This window comes from Mus caroli, chromosome 1 (assembly GCF_900094665.2).
Source record: "Mus caroli chromosome 1, CAROLI_EIJ_v1.1, whole genome shotgun sequence".
Lineage (NCBI taxonomy): Eukaryota > Metazoa > Chordata > Mammalia > Rodentia > Muridae > Mus > Mus caroli.
The window spans coordinates 103,601,558-103,607,324 of NC_034570.1; the positions used below are offsets into that span (position 1 = coordinate 103,601,558).

Sequence of the window (5,767 nt, forward strand, 5' to 3'; positions counted from 1 at the left end):
CATTAAAATTATTCTTTTTTAAAATATTTTATTACATATTTCCTCAATTACATTTCCAATGCTATCCCAAAAGTCTCCCATACCCCCCCCCCCCCGCTCCCCTACGCACATGTTCCCACCTTTTGGTCCTGGCGTTCCCCTGTACTAAAATTATTCTTAAAGAATAGAAAATGTTATGTCAGTGCCCAAAATTCCAAATTTTCTATTTTGATTTTTCCAAATTGGGGAAAAGTGGTTTGCAGTGCAGAGAGATCTCTGAAATGTGTAGAAAATAATGTTGACATTAAAAATTTCAAGCTTGTTTTGTATGTCCAAAAGTGTCAAATTCAGTGTTCTTTACTTAGTTCAGGGAAACTTAATTCTTTGTATGTTTGAATACTGAGTTTTTAAAGTTTGATTTTATGTTAAATAGGACAAAATGGGCTTTATAAATAATTTATTTTCTACCTGATTCCTTTCAAATACTCAAACAATATTTCCCCCAAATCCTTTCTACATGCTTTTATTTTTAATGTATATTATTTTCATTTGATGGACAGTGTTTAAACTAGCACATCATTTACTTAGTTAACTGTTAACTTTTATAAGCTGGCACATAGCTATTATTAAAATTTAAATAATGTACAATAGTCAGAAGTCTTCTATTTGAAATATTCTAGTAACTATTTAAAGTAATTAGTGTTTTATCTCTCTTATATGGTACAATAAGAAATTTGAAGCTATTTGTTAAAAAAAGACTTTTTTTTCCAGTAGAATGGTGTCATGTACTTAAGTTAGTAAAATAATTTGTAAGAAATTTCTCATTATCATTGAAATATCTAAATAAACAGCATTTGTCCAGAATGGTAGTATAGGTTTCTTTGTTAACATCATCAGACATTTCTAAGTCAAAGTTTTACCTTTGTGATAAATCTTGTCTCTATGAACTCATCCAAAATTTTTAAATTGAAAATTCATAGGGGAATATTAGGGCACTGAGGCAGGCATCTGTGGGCATTAGGGGATCACTCCAACAGAAGCAGGGAGAGGGGTTAGGTGGAAGGCTGTATGGTGTTTGTGGTGGGGAAACTGGGAAGGGAGATAATATTTTATATGTAGATAAATAAAATAACCAATAGAAAAGTACATTGCATTAGTACAGTAAAAGCCTTCCTGTAATAACTGGAGTTTAATAAAGCATGGCTCCATAGTTGATTGTAATTGTGCTCACATTTATGGGTGGACAAGCCTCGTGTATGTGTATAATTCTGTCCAAACAGCAAAGTTACTACATAACTCACTCAGAAGGTTCTAGGTAAATTCTCAAGGTGTTCACAACTACCAACACTATCTTTTCCTAATGATTTTTAAGATAATAATTAGTAAAATAATATTTAGAACTCTGTGTGGACCATTCATTTTCTTCCCATGTTTTTACATTATTTTATTTGTTTAACAGATGGAAGTCATGCAGCTAATAAGGGGAGAAAAAGAAGAAACAGGAGTAACTAGCTCAAGGTGAAAGAAAGTGGCTCTGACTCAGGAATATTGTGTATACAAAATATATTAGTTAGCCTGGAAACTTCACTAGATGAGAGGCTTAAATATTTTGCTTTTTAGGAAATTGCACTCAAATGAAGATACAAGATGAGTGTAGGATATCTTAGGTGACATACATCTTAAGACAATCCAAATAGAATGTAAATGAAAAGTTCTTTAAGAGACAGTTGCACATGAGGCTTCTTCTACAAAATTTGCTTCTTTAATCTGAGAAAGAAACAACCTTAAGTTCGTTAATAAACTCACTGGTTTACTAAGGTACATGTGAATTTCATAGCTTGTCTATGCCCAGAGATCTACACTGTATTCCAAAGCTACTACTTATAATGAATTTACTGACTGTCACTGTTGGTGCCAGAAACCTGGATTGTTCAGAGAACATATGGGGACATGATCAGTTAAAACCAGACTTTGACTTAGCTCTCGCTTCAACATATTTATTTCTGGCTACCTAGAGGTTACTAGCTTTTTGAATCTCATAATCCACCATTGTCAAAAGGTAAAAACTTTGATGTATATAAATAAATTATTTTCTCCAATGTTATATGTTCATAAAAGAGACAGAACTGGTATCAGACCTTCTCTTTCAGGTCTCTGATTCTTTGACATTCATGGGAAAGCAAATACATTCTACTCACCAGAAAACCACTCATATATGAGGTGAATAGAAAAGGATAGTGTTCCATGGAATTCATGAGTTTTGCTTTCAGTGTGGAAATCATATAGGATTTGTGATACCTCTGACCACTTTAATCCTGGTAATGACATATCACCATTATTTTTCTTTTGCAAGAGTCCTTATTTTATATATATTTTCTTATTTATTTTATTTCTTTTTCTTTATTATTTTTGGCTTCAAGTGCTTTATAATATAGATATCATAATTTTTGTCATTAACAGTAATGATTTAGAGTAGGTATTTTAATTTTTTGTTTTCCATTAGAATCCTTTGTACTATGTAATATAGCAGCAAAAAAAAATTAAAATAAGAGTAAAAATCCTGCTTAACTCATGTGAATCAACCAAACCTTTAGGTTTTCTTATAAACACACATTTGTAAAAAACAAACAAACAAAAAAAACAAAAACAAAAACAAAACAAAACAAAAAAACATGTTTTTCATGCTTACTCAACATCAGGTATCATTGTAATTTATTACATCACAGATTTTTCCCGAGAATAATGTCTATGACAGAAAATGAGCAGCTTTTGCTCTTTTTAGAATTGGCTAAATAGGTTATATCTGGAGCAGTGAATGAAATTATTCCGAACATTATGTGACATTAGGGTAATAGATAATTATTTGGATGCTGACATCTTGTTTGGGATATTAAATGCCAAAGGTACTGCAGGGTCTAATAAATATAAATAAAAGAGCTGACTTCAGCTAACGACTCACTTTTGAGCATGGCTCTCTGACAAGTTTTATTGGTAATTGAAAAAATGGCAAAGGAATTTTATGACTGTGCATGGAGAAAAGTATCCAGTCCATAACATGAAATCAGCCAGCAAAGCATTTTTACTATGATTACTTGAAAACCCAAAGCAATAGTCCAGTGTATTTTTAAAAGTTTGCTTCGTATTTATTTATTTTAAATTTTATTTCAAAGCATCAGAATCTACAGAAATCCAGATACTGGTTACACATACATAATGAATCATTAAGTAGCAGAAGGGTATTAATTTTGTAACTGTCAAGAAGAATCCTGGAGATAAAGAAGATAAAGAAGTCTGGAGCATCTGTGCAGGTGAAATTTGAAGTTTCCTTCCTGTTCTGGCTCTGAGATATGGCTGACCTCAGCTTTGAGTTGAGAGTCCTGTGATGCCCTTGGATGAGTTCCAAAAGATACTGCCTAGCTGTGAGTGACAACTTCAAGGACATGAAAGGCAGGTCTTCTTCCTGCCCTTAGAAGTCCTCGGGAAGTCCCAGGAGCTTGCATGTTGGTCTTCAGTCCTGAAACACAGCAATGTTCTTCTGATGACCCAGGTGGCCCCTGCTCAGCTTCATGCACTGCTACAGCTGGAAACCTTATATGTCAGGAGCTGAGGCAGTAAACCATCTCCGGGTATCAAAAGGAGACCTCAGTGAGTCCAGAGTCAGTGAATGGGTATTTCCTCTTGTCATCAGAATGTCACAAATGTCACAGGCATGGCTACTACAAGTGCAGTGACAGCCATGGGGCTGGCATAATGAAGTGTTCATCCTGCAGTGGCACCAAGTACAAAGTCAGGCAGCCCCAAAGATGTTACATCTGTTCTGTCTGCCTCTGGCCAATGTGGCCTGGGAGGGGAAACAAGACGTGTGCCACCTAGAAAGAATAGAGAAACACTTTGTCCAGCTCATCATCCTGTGAACAGTCTGTTTGAGTTTGTGTCCCCAAAATATCACCTCCACAGCCTCGAGGAGCTGCTCGCCAAAGTCAAAGGTGAAAATATCCTCAAGGATGAGAATGGCATGGTATAGCCCATTGTGAACTGTCCCCTGAAGGACAAACTTCTGGCCTCCCAGAGTGACATTCAGGAACAAAGTACCATGCTGGCCTCGTGTGCTTGCATCCTTCAGCAACACTTTTCTCTGAATATCTCTCCTGTTGGAAGGAGAGAGAAGCAAAGGACACATGCCTTCAACTGAACTGGGACCACCTTGGATCTAGAAAGGGACCTAATAAATGAGCTTCAGACATTGCAAACTCCACTGAATCCTAGGGAGGGAAGGTTATTTAGATGGTCCTAGGAAAGCTTAGCCTCAATTCTGCATCATATCTGCACATGGCAGGGAGTTTCCAGATGTTCTAACATCTGGATATTTACATGAAATTCTCTTGATTTTCAATATCATAACAAAATTATAGAAAGTCAAAAATAGAAAAGAAATAACGAAAGAGAGAGGAAGAAAGAAAAAAGAAAGAAAGAAAGAAAGAAAGAAAGAAAGAAAGAAAGAAAGAAAGAAAGAAAATCAGAGCTATTTGCCAGAGATTAAACTAAGTAGAGATTTAAAACACTTTTCATAATGTAAGAAAGGAGAAAGGATCCGAGCGTGAAAGAGGAGGAAGAGAAGAAAAAAAGAGATCAGGGGTGTTTAAAAAAAAAGAATAAGAAAATTTAGGCTTCTTTTTTATTGCATAATAAGAATTATGTGACTTTGGTGAAATACAAAGGACACTTGGGCCTGGGAAAGTATCCCTGTGCTAGGGTGCTTGCTTGAGATGCAGAGGGCCCTGGTAATAATCCACAGTGCTAAGAAGATGATTAAATTAAGCACAAGTATAATGGAATCTTTAATAAATAATAGGGAAACATGCCTTATTCACTGGTTGCCCAACCACTGCATTATTTCTGTAGATTTAATATTTATGTGTCATGTGATTTACTTAAAGGCAGAGTGGTTTTTCATTTTAGTAAAGAAGCAAAATGTATTACAAAATTTTAAATTATTAATGATTTTACATATTCCAATTCTTGTTTAAAACTAACTTCATATGATAATTTAGAACATGAAACATGATCATCTCCAACCTCTAGTTACTGACTGCCCATTGAGAACAGTCCACTTTCTTTTTCACCTTTCTAACTCCACTTTCTCCAGTGTTCTTGCTGAGCCTTTCTATTTATCTACATGACCACTGTTCAAGGATCTGTAATTCCTTCACTTTGGAAACTAGATATACTGAGGTCAACTCTAAGAAGATTGGTTAAGATCTCAGCAAGCATGAGCTGCCCTTAAGTGAAATATTTCTACTTAAAATGTTACGAACTATGAAACAAAGAGAACTGCAGAAATTTAATTTTTGAATCTTTTTTTTGTTTTGTTTTTTAACATTAATTAATAAATTTAATAAAGAAAGAGGGCAATACATTAATTTTTAGTGACAATAAGGAATTTAGTGACTGATATCAGCATGGAGAGAAGAGTGGGGCATGAAATTCCATCCCTACCTGTAGAGTTTTTTTTTTTAATTTTTAATATTTTTTATTACATATTTTCCTCAATTACATTTCCAATGCTATCCCAAAAGTCCCCCATACCGCCCCCCCCACTTCCCTACCCATCCATTCCCATTCATTTGGCCCTGGCATTCCCCTGTATTGGGGCATATAAAGTTTGCAAGTCCAATGGGCCTCTCTTTCCAGTGATGGCCGACTAGGCCATCTTTAGATACATATGCAGCTAGAGACAAGAGCTCTGGGGTACTGGTTAGTTCATCATGTTGTTCCCCCTATAGGGTTG

General features: G+C 35.2%; 1 pseudogene; it reads left to right on the forward strand.

The window, feature by feature from the left end:
* Positions 1 to 3,326: 3,326 nt before the first annotated feature.
* On the forward strand, positions 3,327 to 4,171 carry LOC110295903 (annotated as a pseudogene).
* The last annotated feature ends 1,596 nt before the right edge of the window (positions 4,172 to 5,767 follow it).